Source organism: Bubalus bubalis, chromosome 6, assembly GCF_019923935.1.
Source record: "Bubalus bubalis isolate 160015118507 breed Murrah chromosome 6, NDDB_SH_1, whole genome shotgun sequence".
NCBI lineage: Eukaryota > Metazoa > Chordata > Mammalia > Artiodactyla > Bovidae > Bubalus > Bubalus bubalis.
Genome location: NC_059162.1, coordinates 38,915,554 through 38,940,821, shown reverse-complemented (window position 1 = coordinate 38,940,821; position 25,268 = coordinate 38,915,554).

Below are 25,268 nucleotides of genomic sequence, written 5' to 3'. Positions count from 1 at the left end.
CTGGTAATGTAGGTGCTGCCATCAAAACATGACAAGCACCCACCTTAAAAATTGTGAAATGACATTTAAAGGACAGAATTAAATGTACTCTCATCTTTCAGAGACGAGGAGGTAAATCTCAGGCTCTGAATCAGAGTTCTCCCAGGGCAAATCCTAGAAACAAGGGTCAGATAAGAGAGACAGAAACTTGCTAAAACTGTAACCAAGACCCCATGCAGCTGAATCACTTTAAGTATTAAGGGTTTGCCTCCACACCATTCTTCTGTCTGAGGAAAGGAGGACAATTTCTGATGGAACAGAACATCATTTGGAGCCGCCACATACTGCTGGCATATAACACATTCATTTTATGTTTATGTTTACATAGGTTTTGTATTTCTAGTATACAACCAAAAATTACATTCAAAGAGGACAGCTAATTCAGACAAAAAAATAAGGACTTAAAAAGCCAACCTAAACATATGCAAATGTTGTAGTTAACAAACAAGGACTTTAAAATCACTATGATATGTATGCTTAAGAAATATAAAGAGAACAGTAACATAGATTAAAAAAGATTAGGAACTTTAATAAATATTTAAAAAATAAACATTGCATTTGAAACTTTAGAAATCAATGAATTTTTAACAGCATATTGACCACAGAAGAAACAAAAACTAGTGACATGAGGGAAGGATGAGTGGAAAAAAAAAAAAATCCAAAGCAAGTCGCATACCAAAAAATAATTTAAAAAAGATGTATGTGAGAGAAGTGTGCGTCACATGTAATATGTGCACTCTTTGCTGTGTATATTTATGCAAAATATTTTTAATTAAAATGTTTGTTCTGGTTACTTTTACTTCTTTAATATACCAGACATTCTTTGAGCTCATTTTATCACTTTAAAAAAATATCCCACTGACTTTTTAACTAACTGAATTGTTTATCAATTACATCATACAGGACTGTCATTTTTACAAATATGATCGTGACACTACCTATATAACACCATTTACTCATGTTAAAAATATTCGTATTAATTTTAACATTTTTACTGTTTTGCTGCTGAAGAGATCTTACCAAGTTTAATTTTGAACATATTTTAATAATTCATTCAATTATTGTGGATATACTTTTTTTATAATCAAAGGATATTCATGATACAGAAGCTATTGATCACAACTTAGTGTTTTCTAAAGACTAGAGATCTCTAAGAAAATTGGAGATACCAAGGGAATTTTCATGCAAAGACTGGGCTGGATGAAGCACAAACTGGAATAAAGATTGCAGGGAGAGATACCAATAACCTCAGATAGGCAGATGATACCACTTTAATGGCAGAAAGTGAAGGGGAATTAAAAGGCCTCTTGACGAAGGAAGGTGAAGAGAAGAGTGAAAACGCAACATTTAAAGAACAAAGATCATAGCATCTGGTCCCATCACTTCATGACAAATTGACGGGGAAAAATGGAAACAGTGTCATATTTCATTTTCTTGGGTTCCAAAATCAGTGCAGATGGTGACTGTGGCCATGAAATTAAAAGACACTTGCTCCTTGGAAGAAAATCTATGACAAACCTAGACAGTGTATTAAAAAGCAGAGACATCACTTTATCAACAAAGTTCTGTATAGTCAAGGCTATGTTTTTTTCCAGTAGTCATGTGTGGATGTAAGAGTTGGACCATAAAGAAGGCTGAGCACCAAAGAATCGATGTTTTCAAACTGTGGTCCTGAAGAAGACTCTTGAAAGTTCCTTGGAAAGCAAGGAGATCAAACCAATCAATCCTGAAGGAAATGAACCCTGAATATTCTTTGGAAGGACTGATGCTGAAGCTGAAGCTCCAATACTCTGGCCACCTGATATGAAGAGTCAACTTATTGGAAAAGACCCTGATGTTGGGAAAGATTGTGGGCAAGAGGAGAAGTGAGTGACAGAGGATAAGATGTTTGAATGGCATCACTAACTCAGTGGACATGAGTTTGAGCAAACTCAGGGAAATAGTAAAGGACAGGGAAGCCTGGTGTGCTGCAGTTCATGGGTCACAAAGAGACGTACATGACATAGCAACAGAACAACACCCCAGGTAATAAAGTCAGGTAATATGCACAACTTAATCCATACTCCACATTCTTAAATTTCATTATTTTAAATGTCATGAGTCATATTTGATGGAAATTAATAATTGTGTTTCATCCTAGTTGACTAGGAGTATTACTAATATAGTGATTCTTCCCAAGTGTATTTACAGCACATAAAATGGGTCTTTTACCAGGAATTAACACAACCAGTTCCCAAAGAATACATAATAAAATTCAGCAAATATTTTAAATAGATGAATGTATAGGTAAAATTGTTCCTTCATCTAGAACTTTTTAGTTTTACCATTTTAAAATGTCCATTTCCTAAGCTTAATTTAATCCTTTTTCTCATATACAATACATATCCTAGATTCTGCATCATAATATATGAATCTCACAGAAAAGCATACATTGAACCATAGTACTTCCAAGACTTTGGAAACATCAACACTCAAAAACCAATTTGTGGTTGCTCACTTAAGTCATGTCAGACTTCTGCGACTCCATGGACTGTAGCCCACCAGGACCCTTGCCCATGGGATTTTCCTAGCAAGAACATTGAAGTGGGTTTCCATCCCCTCCTCCAGGGATCCTCCTGACCTAGGGATTGATCCTGTGTCTCCTGTATTACAGGTAGATTTCTCACCCACTGACCCACAGGGGACGCCCAATATGTGGCTACCTCTTCCTATTCCATTTTGATGAATGTCAAGCCATAGAGTCAATACAAGTCAATTTGTTTTTTGAGACAGTGTATCTACATATACAAGGTTTCTGCATTTAACTTTTCCACATATCAAAGTATTAACAATAACAATATATCATGAAAGTAGAAATATTTCACCCAGCTACATGTGTGTATGCATATATGTATGTTTATACATAGTTCTGAATGTTTATACACACACACACACACACACGAATGAATTGCAGTGATCATTTAACCCAAGGGTTAATGTATTTTTGTGACTTCCCAGGTTGTGCTAGCAGTAAAGAACCCGCCTGCCAATGCAGGAGATATAAGAGACACAAGTTCGATCGCTGGGTTGGAAGATCCCCAGGAGGAGGGCATGGCGACCCACCGCAGTATTCTTGCCTGGAGAATATCATGAACAGAGAGGATCCTAGCAGACTACAGTCCATAGGGTCATATAGAGTCAGACACAACTGAAATGACTTAGCACACATGCACAGCATGCATTTTCAATGGTCTCCCATTTACCTGTAAGTTCCACAGAGAAACACGATTCTATATAAAATGACTTTAAGACAACAATATGTTATAATCTGGAATGTACAGTTAAGTGTCCACTTAAAATACACAGGCATTTTCTTATTAATATTCCTAAGAAACGAGTCAGTTCAGCTTTTCTTTTCAAACCAGGCCACATAATAGGGACTCAAAAACTAACTGTGGTTAGAGGCACTACATGGTGAAACAAAACACAACAAAGGATGACCACCTTTATCTGTGCCTGGAAAGATGGGAAACAAAACTAGTATTTAGAGTAAACATTAATCTACTGCATAGGTCAAGCTCTCTCTTAAGCATGCATACATACATGCATGCACGCACACACACACACACGCACCTTATACTGCAATACCTATATGTTGGAAATAAGGAAACTAAAGCCCAGAAAAATGGAGATACGTTATCAAGGTTACATAATATTTTGAACAATGTTATGTAGTAAGAAGTAGCGTTATGATTTAAACTCAAGCAGTGTATTTTCATGATCTATAATCTTAACTAACATAGGTTTTCTGAGCTACCCCTGAAGTATTAAGAGAAACTGAGAGTGTATAGACATCATGACATGTATCTCTAGTTCTGAATGTTTATAAAACACATAGCACCATGCCTAACATGAACACTCAACTCATGCTCCCTTTACATTTACCCTTTTCCATTGTACTACATGCAAAATCACTATTTGCTTTTTCTTTAGAGAGAATTTAACAGTACTGCATACTCTAGACTGTCAGGCAAAAATCTTAGAAGACATATTCAACTGAAAAAGTGATTTATGTTGTTAAGTGCAGTGGAGTAACATATGATAAAATTTTCCTGGAATCTTCAAGTTTGCAACTGTCACTTATTATTATTATAATAATAGCAGCAATTTCTTGTGTCAAAAAGTATTCAATTCAGAGAATAAATGTTATGGTAACCATACATATAATTTATATATTATATATAGTGCTGTTTTCTGAATTATGCTGTCCCTATATTCATAAGGAGAAGGCAATGACACCCCACTCCAGTACTCCTGCCTGGAAAATTCCTTGGACGGAGGAGCCTGGTAGGCTGCAGTCCATGGGGCTACTGAAGGTCAGACAGGACTGAGCAACTTCACTTTCACTTTTCACTTTCATGCATTGGAAGAGGAAATGGCAACCCACTCCAGTGTTCTTGCCTGGAGAATCCCAGGGGCAGGGGAGCCTGGTGGCTGCCGTCTATGGGGTCACACAGAGTCAGACACGACTGAAGCGACTTAGCAGTAGCAGTATATTCATAAATTGAAGCCCTAACCCCTGATATGATGGTACTTGGGGATGGGTTCTTTGGAAGGGAAGTAGGTTTAGATGAGGTCATGAGAGTGGGTCTTCATGATGGGATCAATTCCCATGAAAGAAAAACACCAGACAGCTGACTATCCACCATGTGAGGACACTGTCAGAAAGTGTGCAAGCCAGAAATAGAGCTTTCACCACAACCAGATCATGCAGGTCCCAGGATCTCGGACTTCTAGCCTCCAGAATTCTGAGACAATAAATCTGTTGTTTAAGTACAATCTGTGATATTTTATTATGAAGCCCATGTTGACTAATGGAAACAGCATCAAAATACTTCCATATATATTATATTGAATAGCAACATGCTATCATACATGTTAAGTTAATATTCTAATTATACTTACTTAATATACATGTTAAATTAATGTTCTAATTTTATTAGATAGGTCCTGTCTTTCACTTAAACTGTAGAAATAAACATTTTCAAAGACTGGAAGAATTGAAGGGGTTATATAGTAATACTAAAATATGTCTAGTGCAAAAGTTACTGATTTATTCTGCTTACTTTGTCCACTAAATAATAACTGATATACTTAATATAATTAATATACTTAATATAATTAAGTATAATATTATACTATTAAATTACATGCTAATTAAGTTATATGCACACAAAATCTACTTGCTTTATTTGACCATTGAGGAAAAAAAAAACCATAATGTTTGGCCCTGTTATCCTTCCAAAACTTTTAGTTTAACTATAACGTTAATAATTCAACTCTTTGCGACTCTGTGGACTGTAGCCCACCAGGCTCCTCCGTCCATGGGATTCTCCAGGCAAGAATACTGGAGTAGGTTGCCATTTCCTTCTCCAGGGGATCTTCTTGACCCAGGGATCGAACCCAGGTCTCCCGCATTGCAGGCAGACGCTTTAACCTCTGAGCCACCAGGGAAGCCCAATGACCAAAAAAAAAAAAAAAATAGACATTTATATTACAATAATTTTTCATTTTAATTGTTGCTCTTCCATTATGACAAAAATTTATGTTTGATTTTGATTGCCACTAGTATCAGCAATTAAAGTTAACTTCAATGGCAACCCACTCCAGTATTCTGCCCTGGAGAATTCCATGGATTGTATAGTCCATGGGGTTGCAAAGAATCAGACACAACTCAGCTACTTTCACTTTCCAAAATATTTTTAAGATAATTTTAGATAACTAAATATTCATCAGTTATTATTTAGTGGACAAAGAAAGCAGATCAAATTAGTAAGTTTCGCACTTGACATATTTTAGTATTACTATATAACCACTTCAATTCTTCCAGTCTTTGAAAATGTTAATTCTACAGTTTACGTGAAAGATAGGACCTCTATAATAAAATTAGAACATTAGTTGACATCAAGAGCCAAATATATACATTAAGCTCTACAGTAAATATTATCCTCTACTCAAAATTCTTTTCCATTCAGATTGACTAGATGTTGCTTGTATTTGGGTTTGTTGAAAATTTAGCAAGTCCATTGCTGTCACCAAATACACAAATCTAAACTTCAGCTTGTTGAGGTCTTTGGCCATATCTATTCAGATATTCCTGATTTCACTGTTTAGCATTTAACCTATTATACCAGAATATATTGAGTAGATAATCATATACACATACATATAGGCTCCTTCTTAACAGTACAATGATTAGAAAAGTGTTGCTACAATTGTGAGAAGCAAACATAAGTTTACAGGCTTTTAAGTTCTGATAAGAATTTTACTTCAAAAATGGAAGGTTCTATCAATCATAATTTATATTTTTATAGGTGCCCAAATATGTCAAAAGATATGTATTTCAAAGCAGTGGCTCTTTAATGTCCTGATAAATTCCACAAAAACTTGTGAAGTGATGTCATACTTTAAAAATATCATTTATGTTTAAAGGCCATAATTGATTCCTTTTCTCTTTCTTTTTTCATAAATATGAGAATGATGTTATTCCAACCTCTTAGACAATATAATTAGTGAGAATATGCCTGGATATGACCTCACTTTGGTAGTTCTGCCATTTAAGCTATAACTTAATTAAGACATTGGAGGAAATTTGATACAAATCTGATACAAATTCAAATTTGTATCAGCTAAACTGGTAACCCTAAGAATGAGGTGTTATTTTATCATTAAAATTAACAATATCCAAATTCCTAAAATGTCTTTTAAAATATTTAATATTTGTACTTCCAGACCATCAGGTTTGAATGACAAAATTTGATGTTTCATCAATTTCATGGTATATATGTGTTTTGTTGGGTTACAGAGAAGAATAAAGGGAAAATAACACAATTTTAAAATAGAGTAACAACCAGAATTCACATTAAGAATTCTGATGCTAATATCAAATGACAGACTCCTTGATTAGAAACCAAGTAAAGTCAATTCTTCATCATAGAAACATATGGCATTGGACATAGTTAATAACATTTATTTCAGGCCTCTTTTTTATAATTTGCAGTTTATTGCCACTTTAAAATAAAAGCATATTTTATTTGGATGTATTCTTCTCTGGGTTAATCTGTTTGTTGCTGTTGTTAAATTTCAGAAGTAGCAGGTAATGAAAAAGAAAATAATTATAACTAAATTTAATTAATGTTCTCTATGCACCAGTCATAGTACTAAATATTTTATTGATGGTCTTATGTATGCAAATGATCATCTTACTATAATTTCATTCTAAGGCACATTAAAAAAATGACATTGAAACCTTAGTAATGATGTTTTGTTATATGAAATAAAAGCCCAAGTTGTTACAAAACCAACTAGTAATCTATAACTATTAAATTCATATTTCCTCTATGGCCATTGCATTATCATTTATTTTTTATTATACTAGATATTAAAATTAAAGCATTTTAGTGATTTTTATAGAAATAATAATTAGCATAAGAATATACATAATTTGGAAGACATAATCATCAGAATAATGTTAAATTTCATTTAGGCAATTTATATGCACTAAGAGTCGGACACGACTGATATACTTCAGTTCAGTCGCACAGTCATGTCCGACTCTTTGTGACCCCATGACCGCAGCATTCCAGGCCTCCCTGTCCATTAGCAACTCCAGAAGTTTACCAAAACTCATGTCCATTGAGTCGGTGATGCCATCTAACCATCTCTTCCTCTGTCGTTCCCTTCTCCTCCAGCCCTCAATCTTTCCCAGCATCAGGGTCTTTTCATATGAGTCAGCTCTTCACATAAGGTGGCCAAAGTATTGGAGTTTCAGCTTCAACAACAGTCCTTCCAATGAACACCAAGGACTGATCTCCTTGCAGTCCAAGGGACTCTCAAGAGTCTTCTCCAACACCACAGTTCAAAAGAATCAATTCTTCTGTGCTCAGATTTCCTTATAGTCTACCTGTCACATCCATATGTGACTACTGGAAAAACCATAGCCTTGACTAGATGGACCTTTGTTGACAAAGTCTCTGCTTTTTAATATGCTATCTAGGATGGTCATAACTTTCCTTCTAAGAAGTAAGCATTTTTTAATTTCGTGGCTGCAATCACCATCTGCATTGATTTTGTAGCCCAGAAAAATAAAGTCAGCCACTGTTTACTCTGTTTCCCCATCTATTTGCCATGAAGTGATGGGACCGGATGCCATGATATTAGTTTTCTGAATGTTGAGCTTTAAGCCAACATTTTCACTCTCCTCTTTCACTTTCATCAGGAGGCTCTTTAGTTCTTCACTTTCTTCCATAAGGGTGGTATCATCTGCGTATCTGAGGTTATTGATATTTCTCCTGGCAATCTTGATTACAGCTTGTGCTTCCTCCAGCCGAGCGTCTCTCATGATGTACTCTGCATATAAGTTAAATAAGCAGGGTGACAATATACAGCCTTGACGTACTCCTTTTCCTATTTGGAACCAGTCTGTTGTTCCATGTCCAGTTCTAACTGTTGCTTCCTGACCTGCATATAGGTTTCTCAAGAGGCAGGTCAGGTGTTCTGGTATTCCCATCTCTTTCAGAATTTCCCACAGTGTATTTTGATCTGCACAGTCAAAGGCTTTGGCATAGTCAATAAAGCAGAAATAGATGTTTTTCTGGAACTCTCTTGCTTTTTGATGATCCAGCGGATGTTGGCAATTTGATCTCTGGTTCCTCTGCCTTTTCTAAAACCAGCTTGAACATTTGGAAGTTCAAGGTTCACATATTGCTGAAGCCTGGCTTGGAGAATTTTGAGCATTACTTTACTAGCCTGTGAGATGAGTGCAATTGTGCAATAGTTTGAGCATTCTTTGTCATTGCCTTTCTTTGGGATTGGAATGAAAACTGACCTTTTGCAGTCCTGTGGCCACTGCTGAGTTTTCCAAATTTGCTGACATATTGAGTGCAGCACTTTCACAACATCATCTTTCAGGATTGGAAATAGTTCAACTGGAATTCCCTCACATCCACTAGCTTTGTTTGAAGTGATGCTTCCTAAGGCCCACTTGACTTTGTATTCCAGAATGTCTGGCTCTAGCTGGTGATCACACCATCGTGATTATCTTGATCATGAAGATCTTTTTTGTATAGTTCTTCTGTGTTTTCTTGTCACCTCTTCTTAATATCTTCTGCTTCTGTTAGGTCCATACCGTATCTGTCCTTTATTGAGTCCATCTTTGCATGAAACATTCCCTTGGTATCTCTAGTTTTCTTGAAGAGATCTCTAGTCTTTCCCATTCTATTGTTTTTCTCTATTTCTTTGCATTCATCACTGAGGAAGGCTTTTTATCTCTCTTTGCTCTTCTTTGGAACTCTGCATTCAAATGGGTATATCTTTCGTTTTCTCCTTTGCTTTTCACTTCTCTTCTTTTCACAGCTATTTGTAAGACCTCATCAGGCAGCCATTTTGTTTTTTGCATTTCTTTTTCTTGGGGATGGTCTTGATTCCTGTCTCCTGTACAATGTCATGAACCTCCATCCATAGTTCACCAGGCACTCTATCTATCAGATCTAGTCCCTTAAATCTCTCACTTACACTGTATAGTCATAAGGGATTTGATTTAGGTCATACCTGAATGGTTTAGTGGTTTTTCCTACTTTCTTCAATTTCAGTCTGCATTTGGCAATAGGGAGTTCATGATCTGAGCCACAGTCAGCTCCTGGTCTTGTTTTTGCTGACTCTATAGAGCTTCTCCATCTTCAGCTGCAAAGAATATAATCAATCTGATTTTGGTGTTGACCATCTGGCAATGTCCATGTGTAGAGTCTTCTCATGTTTTGCTGGAAGAGGGTGTTTGCTATGACCAGTGTGTTCTCTTGACAAAACTCTATTAGCCTTTGCCCTGCTTCATTCTGTACTCCAAAGCCAAATTTGCCTGTTACTCCAGGTGTTTCTTGACTTCCTACTTATATACTTCGCATCAGTTAAATGTAAATAATTAAATTTACTTTGGTCTGATACTACAGAGGACTATTATAAGTTTTAGAGACTACTGAAATATACACACAGTTCTTATTTCTCCCTGATTCCCTGCCCTTCTTTCCTAGGGACAGTACATTATGTGTAAAATTGGCTAGATTCTAATGATAGGCAATTTACAAATATTTTAGGTTTTTATTTTTCTTCTGTTTTTCCAGGAAAGTATCTTAAAATACTCGTGCTTTATCTCCCTTCCCCACGTCTCTGAAAATAAGAGATTTCTTGATATTTAGCATTTATGAAATTTGGAATCATCAAAAGTGCATCTTGAACTTTTAATGGGAAGTGTCTGTTTTGTATATTAGAAGTCATGAACTAGCAAAAGATAAGACCAAGCCCAGAATGTTATACAATCTTAGGATGCCTCTAGCCCTGTCTCTTTGTCATGTATAGAATGACCTGAGAGTGTCCTGGTTATGTCTGCTATCACAGCATAATGATGCTCCTTTTCATTCTTAAACATGTACCAATTCAGAAGATAAATTATATGGTCATTCTATTTATATGAAATGTAATAGAAATGGGAATGGAAGCAACTCAGAGACCCTGGAAAAAGTATTTAATATGAGACCACATGAACTCTTTCAATATCTTAGAGTTATGCCTCAACAGAGCATACTTTGATTTCCCATGCACAGTGAAAGATGGGTAGTCAGTATTAACTGCCAGGATGTTATGAGAAAAAAAAGACCATAGTTCGTTATTAGCTTATGACTCTAGAGAGTCACTCTATTAACTTGGTTACTGACATAGCTACAGAGGAATTTTCATTTTCTTTTGTACAATCAAATCTCATTTACACTTATATATTTAAATTAAATTGAAGAATATTTTAAGTCTATAGTCACAGATGGCTCAGTGGTAAAGAATCTGCTTTTCAACACAGGAGACACAGGCAATGCACGTTTGATCCCTGGGTCAGGAAGATCCCCTGGCAAACCACTCCAGTATTCTTGTCTGGAAAATTCCATGGACAGAGGAGCTTTGTGGGCTATAGCCCATGGAGTCACAAAGAGCTGGACATGACTGTGCAGTCACGCATGCACAGTCACTGTAAGATAGCCAATATAGAGCAATATTTCAGTAACTATAAACAGAAAGATTGGTATAGTCATATATACATTAGAATCAGTGGATGAAGACGGATTCTCACAAAATTGGAGAACTGAGGATCTGATTTAATAGGTATAGAAAGGAGCTTCAGAACATGTACTGAACAGATCAAAAATTTTTTCTTTTCGTTTTCTACAGATGATAGCAAAGTTTTGTCAGTTGAAGAAACATCACCCTGACTAATTTACTTTGTACTATTATTTATTAAGAACCTTTTGTACCTGAGATATTCTGCAGGATGCCAGGTAGATAGATGAACACAAATATAATTATTATTTTGAGATCCTGGTATAGCATTAAATGAACAACTTCACTACTAGTTATATACCAGGAAACTGGTCAGTGTTATCAAGAAAAAGAGCAGGAAGCTATTTAAAAGGATAACAGGAAAAGAAGTACTTCTCACTGGTAGTAGATGGCGCCAGTGTGAAGGGGTTGCCCTTGTAATACCACCTTGCTGCCACATGAACACGCTTGTGACTAGTGTTAACAGTAAGATTACAATTCTCTTAACAATGATTTTTTTTTTTTTCCTTTTCAGAAATGGGGCCATGACCTATGGAAGGAAAATCACTACTCTGTCTGGGAAATTTACTATTTATTGGAAGACAGGTAGCTGCCTTAACTTTGGAATCACTATCTGGAAAAGATGTCTGGGCCTAGATCTACCAGCAGGCATATTTTCCATGACATGGGAAAAGTTTTCCTAAGGAAGTTGTCAGCACATAAGAGGGCAAAGGTTAGAGATGTAGAGAGAGCTCTGATGACAGTTGTTAGCATGCTCGTGTCTCTCTGCACACAGCTGGTCTTGACCTCAGATTCACTCTTTGAATTTCCCAATTATGTGAGTCAGTGAATTCTCATTTGGTTTATATTAGTTAGACAGTTGAGTTTCTGTCACTTGCAACTGAAGAATACTAATATTTTTGTGAAATATAGCAAAACAGATTCTAGATTAATGCTTAATCTCAGAGAGTAGTCCTAAATTTTTTTCATCTTAATAATGTCATGTTCATATTTCCATGTTTTTATGGTTGTGAGATAGATGCTTTTTTTCCATTTGGGGACCACTTTAAAAACCCGAATTCTACCTAAGAAAAGCAGCATGCATTGCATTTTTTATAAAAAGCAAACAAAACCCTGTAGGTTTCTTTATCTGAGTAACTTCTAATGGTCTCTGAAATCACATCACAGTACCAGGGAAAGCACTAAACCAGAACTGGAAAGGTCTTATAATTCTCAAGGAGTCAGAGTATGTCCTTGTCTGAAGGACACCTAAAATTCCTGCATGGCAGCTAAAGGGCATCTACATTAGCGAGAAGCTGGATGCTTAAACACTAGATGGTGAGAGTAGGTTTCAGATCAGATCAGTCGCTCAGTCGTGTCCGACTCTTTGGGACCCCATGAATCGCAGCACACCAGGCCTCCCTGTCCATCACCAACTCCCAGATTTCACCCAGACTCATGTCCATCGAGTCAGTGATGCCATCCAGCCATCTCATCCTCTGTCGTCCCCTTCTCCTCCTGCCCCCAATCCCTCCCAGCATCAGACTCTTTTCCAATGAGTCAACTCTTCACATGAGGTGGCCAAAGTACTGGAGTTTCAGCTTTAGCATCATTCCTTCCAAAGAAATCCCAGGGCTGATCTCCTTCAGAATGGACTGGTTGGATCTCCTTTCAGTCCAAGGGACTCTCAAGGCTCTTATCCAACACCACAGTTCAAAAGCATCTATTCTTCAGCGCTCAGCCTTCTTCACGATCCAACTCTCACATCCATACATGACCACAGGAAAAACCATAGCCTTGACTAGACGAGCCTTTGTTGGCAAAGTAATGTCTCTGCTTTTGAATATGCTATCTAGATTGGTCATAAATTTCCTTCCAAGGAGTAAGCGTCTTTTAATTTCATGGTTGCAGTCACCATCTGCAGTGATTTTGGAGCCCAAAAAAATAAAGTCTGACTGTTTCCACTGTTTCCCCATCTATTTCCCATGAAGTGATGGGACCAGATGCCATGATCTTCGTTTTCTGAATGTTGAGCTTTAAGCCAACTTTTTCACTCTCCACTTTCATGTTCATCAAGAGGCTTTTGAGTTCCTCTTCACTTTCTGCCATAAGGGTGGTGTCATCTGCATATCTGAGGTTATTGATATTTCTCCCGGCAATCTTGATTCCAGCTTGTGTTTCTTCCAGTCCAGAGTTTCTCATGATGTACTCTGCATATAAGTTAAATAAGCAGGGTGACAATATACAGCCTTGATGTACTCCTTTTCCTATTTGGAACCAGTCTGTTGTTCCATGTCCAGTTCTAAATGTTGCTTCCTGACCTGCATACGGATTTCTCAAGAGGCAGGTCAGGTGTTCTGGTATTCCCATCTCTTTCAGAATTTTCCACAGTTTATTGTGATCCACACAGTCAAAGGCTTTGGCATAGTCAATAAAGCAGAAATAGATGTTTTTCTGGAACTCTCTTGCTTTTTCGATGATCCAGGGGATGTTGGCAATTTGATCTCTGGTTCCTCTGCCTTTTCTAAAACCAGCTTGAACATCAGGAAGTTCAAGGTTCACATATTGCTGAAGCCTGGCTTGGAGAATTTTGAGCATTACTTTACTAGCCTGTGAGATGAGTGCAATTGTGCGGTAGTTTGAGCATTCTTTGGCATTGCCTTTCTTTGGGATTGGAATGAAAACTGACCTTTTCCAGTCCTGTGGCCACTGCTGAGTTTTCCACATTTGCTGGCATATTGAGTGCAGCCCTTTCACAGCATCATCTTTCAGGATTTGGAATAGCTCAACTGGAATTACATCATCTCCACTAGCTTTGTTCATAGTGATGCTTTCTAAGGCCCACTTGACTTCACATTCCAGGATGTCTGGCTCTATGTCAGTGATCACACCATCATGAGTATCTGAGTCTGAAGATCTTTTTTGTACAGCTCTTCTGTGTATTCTTGCCATCTCTTCTTAATATCTTCTGCTTCTGTTAGGTCCATACCATTTCTGTCCTTTATTGAGCCCATCTTTGCATGAAATGTTCCTTTGATATCTCTGATTTTCTTGAAGAGATTTCTAGTCTTTCCCATTCTGCTGTTTTCCTCTATTTCTTTGCATTGATCGCTGAAGAAGGCTTTCTTATCTCTTCTTGCTATTCTTTGGAACTCTGCATTCAGATGCTTATATCTTTTCTTTTCTCCTTTGCTTTTCACTTCTCTTCTTTTCACAGCTATTTGTAAGGCCTCCCCAGACAGACATTTTGCTTTTCTGCATTTCTTTTCCATGGGGATGGTCTTGATCCCTGTCTCCTGTACAATGTCATGAACCTCAGTCCATAGTTCATCAGGCACTCTATCTATCAGATCTAGTCCCTTAAATCTATTTCTCACTTCCACTGTATAATCATAAGGGATTTGATTTAGGTCATACCTGAATGGTCTAGTGGTTTTCCCTACTCTCTTCAATTTCAGTCTGAATTTGGCAATAAGGAGTTCATGATCTGAGCCACAGTCAGCTCCTGGTCTTGTTTTTGCTGACTCTATAGAGCCTCTCCATCTTTGGCTGCAAAGAATATAATCAATCTGATTTCGGTGTTGACCATCTGGTGATGTCCATGTATAGAGTCTTCTCTTGTGTTGTTGGAAGAGGGTGTTTGTTAACTTCCAGTAAATGAGCAGCAGTCTCTGGAGTAAAAGGTATTACTGACTTAAATGCTGATCACTTTAAAAGGGGCTCCTTCTGCATAAGTTAATAAGGAAGCTTGAAATAAATAGAAAACAAGAGGTCAGTGCACACATTTTTCCTAGAGGTTCATGGTGGCACACCAGTGGGGAGTTGTGGGAAACGGTCTCTGTAAAGAGGGATTACTCTCTACACAGGGATGACTGTGCTGAGCATTGTTGAACATCATAATAATCAAAACAGTCTTATTTTCACCATGTTTTATTACTATTTTAAAAAATTATCTTTAGGTCATGCACACTCTTTTTGCCAGAAATGAGAACAGACTGCTCTAACTGTGCTACGCCATTGGTACAGTATCAGCTTTGAAATGTTGGAAGAACTGTGACCACTAATCAGGTGGAAAGCGATTTCCAGTTTTCTTCACTAGTACAGAGAGCCCTACGAGAGAAGATACTTTGAATGACAAGAAGAGAAGTAACTGCTAACAGATGATGGCAGAACAGTTGGCCATCAAAGAGGAAGTATAACCACAAAAGATCATCACAGACCTGTGTGCAATGCCTCTCTGTTAATTAATATAACAGTACAGGGGAAAAACAGAGTCCTTAACACCAAAGAATGGCAATAGACAAGAGTGCTTCCTGAGATACAAAGACTGTGGACACATTGTGGTACTTTTGCTACTCCAATCTACATATGTAAATCCCTAAAATCTGCTTTTCACATACTGTATTCTTAAATAAGGTAAGCTACACATGAGTTTCCAGATGGAGTCCAGCTGCCTAGCACCAGAGCTTGTATTTCAATTACACTGTCATGTTTAAACTCTTATGTTGAAGCTTTTTTCATTGTCTCCAATATATTGGATTCCATAAAGCTCTTTTGCAGAATAACTCTGCAAGCTAAAAGTATGACATCAAAACTCTGAATGGCAAATTTTCAGGTACAAGACAACAGGGCCCAGATACACAGCTATTTGTTGCTTTGACATAACCTACAGGGCAAGCAGATATTGTGTGTGGGTGTGCTCAGTCCTGTCCGACTCTTTGAGATCCAATGGACTGTAGCCCACCACACTTCTCCACCTATGGAATTTTCCAGGCAAGAATACTAGAGTGGGTTTCCATTTCCTTCTTCAGGAAATCTTCCTAACCAAGGGATTGAACCCAAGTGTCTTGAGTCTCCTCCATTGGCAGGTGGATTCTTTACCACTACACTACTTTGGAAGCCCAATCCAAAGAGAAGAGATAGTAAATCTCTGGAAGTGGATTGTTTACATGTTCTTCAAACAATATTTCATAATAATTACTTCTCTTACATAGAATGAAATTGAAGAATGGTTTTATGTGTCAGCTGTTTATATTCATCTTGTTGTTCAGTCACTATGTTGTGTCCAACTCTTTTATAACCCCATGGACTGTACTCCACCAGCCTCCTCTGTCTATAGAATTTCTCTGGCAAGGATATATGCCATTTATTCTCAATCCAAGAATCAAACCCCCATCTCCTGTTTCTCCTGCATTAGAAGGTGGATTCTTTACCAATGAGCCACCTGGGAAGCCCATATTTCATCTTCAGATCAGATCAGATCAGTCAATCAGTCGTGTCTGACTCTTTGCGACCCCATGAATCGCAGCATGCCAGGCCTCCCTGTCCATCACCAACTCCCGGAGTTCACCCAGACTCACGTCCATCGAGTCAGTGATACCATCCAGCCATCTCATTCTCTGTCGTCCCCTTCTCCTCTTGCCCCCAACCCCTCCCAGCATTAGAGTCTTTTCCAATGAGTCAACTCTTGGCATGAGGTAGCCATAGTACTGGAGTTTCAGCTTTAGCATCATTCCTTCCAAAGAAATCCCAGGGCTGATCTCCTTCAGAATGGACTGGTTGGAGCTCTTTGCAGTCCAAGGGACTCTCAAGAGTCTTCTCCAACACCACAGTTCAAAAGCATCAATTCTTGGGTGCTCAGCCTTTTTCACAGTCCAACTCTCACATCCATACATGACCACAGGAAAAACCATAGTGAAACACTATTTGTGTAATATTTCCATTTAAGTTATACCATTTCTAATTTCTTTGTTTAATTTATTTAAATATTATGGAATTTAAAGATTACAAAGTACCTTCAATCTTTTGCCTTTTAAACTGATTATGATAGTTGAAATTTCCCTTTCATTTAGATCTAGCTGATCAAATTGCCAACATTTGTTGGATCATAGAAAAATCAAGGGAATTCCAGAAAAATATCTAATTCTGCTTCATTGACTATGCTAAAGCCTTTGATTGTGTGGATCACAATACTGTGGAAAATTCTAGAAGAAGACTACCTCCCCTGTCTCCTGAGAAACCTGTATGTGGGTCAAGAAGCAACAGTTAGAACCATACATGGAACAACTGAATGGTTCAAACTTGGGAAAGGAGTACAAGGCCATATACTGTCACCCTGCTTATTTGACTTATATATAGAGTACATCATGTGAAATGCTGGGCTGGATGAATCACATGTGGGAATCAAAATTGCCAGGAGAAATGTCAAAAACCTCAGATAACGCAGATTATACCACTCTAATGGCAGAAAAGAAGAAAGTAAAGAACTAAAGCCCTCTTGATGAAGTTGAAAGAAGAGAATGAAAAATATGGCTTGAAACTCAACATTCAAAAAACTAAGATCATGGCATCTCGTCCCTTCAATTCAAGGCAAGGAAAAAGTAGAAACAATGAGATTTTCTTTTCTTGGTCTCCAGAATCACTGCAGATGGAGACTGCAGTCATGAAATTAAAAGACACTTGTCCTTGGAAGGAAAGCTGAGACAAACCTAGACAGCATTTTAAAACACAGAGTCATCACATTACCAACAAATGTCCATATAGTGAAGCTGTGGTTTTCCCAGTAGTCATGTATGAATGTTGAGAGTTGGGGGTTAAAGTAGCCTGTGTGTGTGCTCAGTTGCTCAGTCATGTCTGACTCTGTGACCTCATGGAGTAGAGCCTGCCATGCTCCTCTGGCCATGGAATTTTTCAGGCAAGAATACTGGAGTGGGTTACCATTTCCTCCTCCAGGGGATCTTCCAGATGCGGGGATCAAACGTATGTGTCCTGAGTCTCCCAAATTGGCAGATAATTCTTTACCACTGAGCCACCTGGGAAGCTCCAACAGAAGACCAAGTGCCAAAGAACTGATGCTTTCACATTGTGGTGCTGGAAAAAACTCTTGAGCATTCCTTGGACTGCAAGGAGATAAAACCAGTCAATCCTAAAAGAAATAAACCCTGAATATTCATTGGAAAGACTGATGCTGAAGCTTCAATATTTTGTATACCAGATGCGAAGAAGAGCCAACTCACTGGAAAAAACTCTAATTATGGGAAAGATTTAAAGCAAGAGGAGAGGGGGCAACAGAGGATGAGTTGATTAGACAGCATCATTGACTCAGTGGACATGAGCTACTGCAAGCTCCAGGAGAAAGTGGAGGACACAGAAGCCTGGCTCACCTCAGACCATGAGGTCATAAAATTCAGACATGACTTAGTGACTGAAAAACAAATAACAGCAACTTAAAAAAAAAAGTTTTTATGGAGGTCATAATTAGATATATCCATACAATCACACTCATTTCATTCACATCCTAGTAAGGTTATGGTCAAAATCCTTCAAGCTAGGCTTCAGCTATGTGACCCAAGAACTTGAAGATGTACAAGCTGGGTTTAAAAAAGGCATAAGAACCAGAGATCAAGTTGCCAACATTCTTGAATCATAGAGAAAGTGAAGGAATTCCAAAAAAAATCTACTTCTGCTTCATTGACTATGCTAAAGCCTTCAACTATGTGGATCACAACAAACTGTGGAAAATTGTTAAAGAGATGGGAATACCAGACCACCTTACCTGTCTCCTGAGAAAGCTGTATGCAGGACAAGAAGCAACAGTTAGAACCTTACATGGAACAACAGATTGGTTCAAAATTAGGAAAGGATTACAATAAAGTTGTATATTGAAACCTTGTTTATTTAACTTACATGCAGAGTACATCATGTGAAATCCTGGACTGGATGAATACAAGCTGGAATCAAGATTTCCAAGAGAAATAACAATAACCTCAATGACAATAAGATGGCAGATGATATCATTCTAATGGCAGAAAGCAAAGAGGAACTAAAGAACGTCTTTATGATGGTGAAAGAGGAGAGTGAAAAAGCTGACTTGAAACTCAACATCTAAAAAACTAAGATCATGGCATCCGGTACATCACTTCAGGGCAAATAGAAGGGGAAATATGAAGGCAATGACAGACTTTATATTCTTGTGCTCCACTGTGGATGGAGACTGCAGCCATGAAATTAAAAGATGATTGCTCCTTGCAAGGAAAGATATGACAAACCTAGACAGCATATTAAAAAACAGAGGCATCATTTTGCCAACAAAGGTCTATTTAGTCAAAGCTATGGTATTCCCAGAAGTCATGTATGAATGTGAGACCTAGATCTTCAAGAAGGCTGAGAGCCGAAGAATTTATGCTTTTAAACTGTGGTGCTAGTGAAGACTCTTGAGAGTCCCTCGGATTACAAGGAGATCAAATCAGTCAATCCTAAAGGAAATGAACCTTGAATATTCATTGGGAGGATTGATACTGAAGATGATGCTCCAATACATTGGCTACCTGATGCAAAAAAAATGACTTTTTGGAAAAGGCCCTGATGCTGGAAAAAAAATGGAAGCCAAAAGAGAAGGGGATGGCAGAGAATGAGATGGTCAGATAGAATCACCAACTCAATGGACATGAATCTAAGCAACCTTTAAGAGATAGTGGAGAACGGGAAAGCCTGATATGCTGTGGTCCACAGAGTCACAAAGAGTCAAACATGACTTAGCGACTGAGAAACAACAGTAACATATTTTGTTTCAATAGTTCTATATTTTTCCGTTTACATTTATACATAGCTCATGGGGATCTAAGTTTGTCTATCTTTTCTATGTTGCCAAAACTCTTTAAGTGAATATTATTCTTTTCCAATCAGTTTAATTTCTGCAAAATTTTAAACTTAACATCTAAGGATAATTTTTATGTTATATAATACTATTTAATTTCATTTAATTTTAGACTCTTCGAGAGTAGGAGATATGTTTATATTTCTCAAGATTATCCATAGTTCATAAGAGTAGCAAGGATATATTGAATTTGAATAGAAAACATTTATGGGGACACTGGCACATGTTTCTTTTCCAAAATAAATCAGTCTAAACTTCAGTAGCTGCAATCTCAAAAAATGTAGGTTGGAATTAAACTTTCATTAATTTTTATTAGAATTGTAATCATAGCTTATTAGGGAGAAATATGTATCTTCATACAGAAGATGGTATATATCTATTTGTATAGGCTGTTTTATTTTAATACATATATGAAATTCAGAATGCATATAGCTTGCCAATAAATTCTATATCTTTAATATTAAAGTTAACACTAAATAATTCCTCTGTATTATTGTGAATGGGGCTTTCTATTATACTATACAGTTATATATTGTATAGTTAATTATATAGCTTATTATTTCTTCAGTCATTTGAAAAGCAGAAAATTTCACAATAATTATACCATTTACACAAATAGTGACAACTGTCAAATTGAACTGACAAATAGGATTTAATAGTGATGACATTAGAAGCTTTGTCTTCTAATAGAAACCACTTTTAGTCTTTACCCCCAAATATGATGTTGGATGTGGGTGAAATAGTTTAAATTTGGTTAGCAGAGTAAATTATGCTAATAAACAGTGCACTGTTAATATTCACATTTTCTGAAGTACACAATTATTATTAAAATTTTTATTTTACTCCTTAATAAGGAGGCTTATGTTTGATATCCTATTGTTGAATCTTCCTCTTTTCTAGACTGAACTTTGTAGAGTTTGTTAAAAAGCTCTCTAATAGTTCTGTTACATCATTCTTATGTTTCAGATTTTACTCTGATAGCTTTCATTTTAATCTTTGCATGTTCATTATTCAGTAACATTAGAAGATAGTTTTTCATGTACTCTTATAGCTGGACTGTGGTATACAGTTTATATTAGCGTGCTGAAATCGATTGAGGGATTTTCTTTACTTCCTTTTGCTCTAACTCAGCTACACTAATGCAGATGCTATTAATTTTTGAATACTCAAACATCTGTGTAGAATATTGGAACTAGTGTGCATTAGAGGGGGTTAAATTTGATAAGCTTCATATATTGCAAGATTATTCATTTACTGAGGTTTCCTATTACTTCTTGCAATGTAAGTTCCCCTTCAATAAATTATGCAGATTTTCAAATTCATTACCATTTGTTTGTATAGAAAATAATTCTCTTTTAATTATTTCTATTTCCTTTCTATGGTGATATATTATTTTCATGTATAATCTGTGATTTAACACCTGCTTTTCATTATTTTTTTTATCAATGTCATTTTCCAAAAGATTAGTTTTTAAAAATATTGTATGTTTTAAAAAGTAATAGCTTGTATATTTGGCAAAACTAATACAGTTATGTAAAGTTTAAAAATAAAATAAAATTAAAAAAAAAACAACAATTGCTTGTTTAGCTGAAAAAAAAAAAAAAAGTAATAGCTTGACATTATATCAGTGTAATTATTCCACATCTCCTTTGAAAGCTGGTTTGAGTGAATTCTGCTTCTTGCAAATTATTCCTAAGACAAACTGCTTTCAAACAGTTTAGTAGATATTTAAGTTTATAAGTTTAGTAGATATTTGACCATAAATTTATATAAAGTTTATATACACTTATATAAAGTTATATAGTATATTTGAATAATTTTTAATATGGCATTTTAAAAATAGGCATGTTTGTCTCATTTATATGTATTTAATTTGTTCTCATATTTATGATCTTATACAATATTCTGTTTTAATGTTTTCCTTCTCTTTTTTTTCACTTTTATCAGCTGTAGAATATTTTCCAAATTTCTATCCATTACTTCAATGAAAACAGATGTTATTTTTAAAACATTTATAAAACATATATAAGGTTTAATTAGTAATTAAGTACTATGTATACAAAATCATTTGGTGATTAGTAGCAACCCACTCCAGTATTCTCACCTGGAAAATCCCATGGATGGAGGAGCCTGGTGGGCTGCAGTCCATGGGGTTGCTAAGAGTCAGACAGAACTGAGCAACTTCACTTTCACTTTTCACTTTCATGCACTGGAGAAGGAAATGGCAACCCACTCCAGTGTTCTTGCCTGGAGAATTCCAGGGACGGCAGAGCCTGGTGGGCTGCCATCTATGGGGTCACACAGAGTCGGACACAACTGAAGTGATTTACCGCAGCAGCAGCAGCAGCTCACTATAAAAATCCCTTTCACCAGGTATGACCATAATACACAAAGATGCTTTCTAAGCCATGTTAGAACTACATGACCTGTTGGTTCTAAGAGTCAAGATTCTCTAAAAGAAACTGAAATATCAGTAGTGACAAGCCATGTTAGTAAGAGGTAGGGCTCTAAAAGCAATGTCTGTGAAATCTCTACATGTAACATATGCTTGATCTTTGCTTCTGTTAGAATACAACTGCTTTTGATCCTATCTGAGATCAGGCTCTTCACTTGTATAATGTATCCATGAACTTCAAGTCACAGATGGATTCCATTGCTGCCTTAATTCCTATTCTGTCCTGCATTTTCACCCTCATGACTAACTGATTTTCACAGGCATAAAATATGCTTCAATATCACTCATGTTGAAAAATTTAGCAAATATACAAAACATCTTGTCACTCTAGTCTTCTCCAAATACTGCTCTTTTTCTGCACAGTTTATAGCAAAACTATATCTTTTATTCACTATTATATCCCCAGCATTTAGTGAATTTCCTGACACACAGTAAAAATGTGACCATTTTCTGATTAGATAAATAAACTGAAGATGCCTGATTTCCTGCTTCTTGTTAAATTCTGAGAACACTCAGATATCATTTCAAGAATCATCTTTTTCATTCCTAGTCAGAATCACTTTTGATATGTCAGCTTTGTTAGTGAAGAAACCAGCCAACCAACAATTTTTTCCACCTCTCATATATCCAGTTTGTTGCCGAAAATTTTTTAAAGATTAATATGTTCGGTTGCATTTTTTTAACATGTGTTATGGTTAATAAATAAGTTTCTTAATGTTATTTTATCTCAAAACAATGTTAATGCTACCTTATGAAACATTTATAAGTATATGCTTGTAATGACTACTTTTATTTAACTTTGTTTTTGTATTTTATAAACACACCTGTGCATAAATTTTCTTTTTTTTTATCATTTAAAATTGTTCTTGTATATGTGTTTTATTTTCTTCACATATATTAATTATCTGGATAATACTGCTGTTCTTTAGACTCAGGAGGTATTATCTCTCAGATAGTCTTTATTTCCAATACATTTTTTTCATCATCCTACAAGATTTTCTTGAGATGATTCTTTACAACACTGAACTGATGTTTAACAGAATTGATTCTGTCTTTTGTTGAATATAATTTTTCTTATTATTGTTTCCCAAAACTGTTTTGACAATTTATTTTACATCTAACTTTGTAGTAGTCTATGCAAGAAATTCCCATTTGCCATTCCCTTCTCCAGTGGACCACATTCTGTCAGATCTCTCCACCATGACCCGCCCGTCTTGGGTTGCCCCATGGGCATGGCTTAGTTTCATTTAGTTGGCAAACCACTTCATTATTCTTGCCTTGAGGACCCCATGGAAAGTATGAAAAGGCAAAATGATAGGATACTGAAAAAGGAACTACAGGTCAGTAGGTGCCCAATATGCTACTGGAGATCAGTGGAGAAATAACTCAAGAAAGAATGAAGGGATGGAGCCAAAGCAAAAACAATACCCAGCTGTGGATGTGACTGGTGATAGAAGCAAGGTCCAATAATGTAAAGAGCAATATTGCATAGGAACCTGGAATGTCAGGCCCATGACTCAAGGCAAATTGGAAGTGGTCAAACAAGAGATGGCAAGAGTGAATGTTGACATTCTAGAAATCAGTGACTCAAATGGACTGGAATGGGCGAATTTAACTCAGATGACAATTATATTTACTACTTCAGGCAAGAATCCCTCAGAAGAAATGGAGTGGCCATCATGGTCAACAAAAGAGTCCGATATGCAGTACTTGGATGCAATCTCAAAAACGACAGAATGATCTCTGCTCGTTTCCAAGGCAAACCATTCAATATCACAGTAATCCAAGTCTAGCCCCAACCAGTAATGCTGAAGAAGCTGAAGTTGAACGGTTCTATGGAGACCTACAAGACCTTTTAGAACTAACACCCCAAAAAGATGTCCTTTTCATTATAGGGGACTGGAATGCAAAAGTAGGAAGTCAAGAAACACATGGAGTAACAGGCAAATTTGTCCTTGGAATACAGAATGAAGCAGGACAAAGACTAATAGAGTTTTGCCAAGAAAATACACTGGTCATAGCAAACACCCTCTTCCAACAACACAAGAAAAGACTACACATGGACATCACCAGATGGTCAACACCGAAATCAGACTGATTATGTTCTTTGCAGCCAAAGATGGAGAAGCTCTATACAGTCAGCAAAAACAAGACCAGGAGCTGACTGTGGCTCAGATTATGAACCCTTATTACCAAATTCAGACTTAAATTGAAGAAAGTAGGGAAGATCACTAGACCATTCAGATATGACCTAAATCAAATCCCTTATGATTATACAGTGGAAGTGAGAAATAGATTTAAGGGACTAGATCTGATAGATAGAGTGCCTGATGAACTATGGAATGAGGTTCGTGACAATGTACAGGAGACAGGGATCAAGACCATCCCCATGGAAAAGAAATGCAGAAAAGCAAAATGTCTGTCTGGGGAGGCCTTACAAATAGCTGTGAAAAGAAGAGAAGTGAAAAGCAAAGGAGAAAAGGAAAAATATAAGCTTCTGAATGCAGAGTTCCAAAGAATAGCAAGAAGAGATAAGAAAGCCTTCCTTAGCGATCAATGCAAAGAAATAGAGGAAAACAACAGAATGGGGAAGACTAGAGATCTCTTCAAGAAAATTAGAGATACCAAGGGAACATTTCATGCAAAGATGGGCTCAATAAAGGACAGAAATGGTATGGACCTAACAGAGCAGAAGAGATTAAGAAGAGGTGGCAAGAATACACAAAAGAATTGTACAAAAAAGATCTTCACAACCCGGATAATCACGATGGTGTGATCACTGACCTAGAGCCAGACATCCTGGAATGTGAAGTCCAGTGGGCCTTAGAAAGCATCACTATGAACAAAGCTAGTAGAGGTGATGGAATTCCAGTTGAGCTATTCCAAATCCTGAAAGATGATACTGTGAAAGTACTGCACTCAATATGCCAGCAAATGTGCAAAACTCAGCAGTGGCCAAGGATTGGAAAAGGTCAATTTTCATTCCAATCCCAAAGAAAGGCA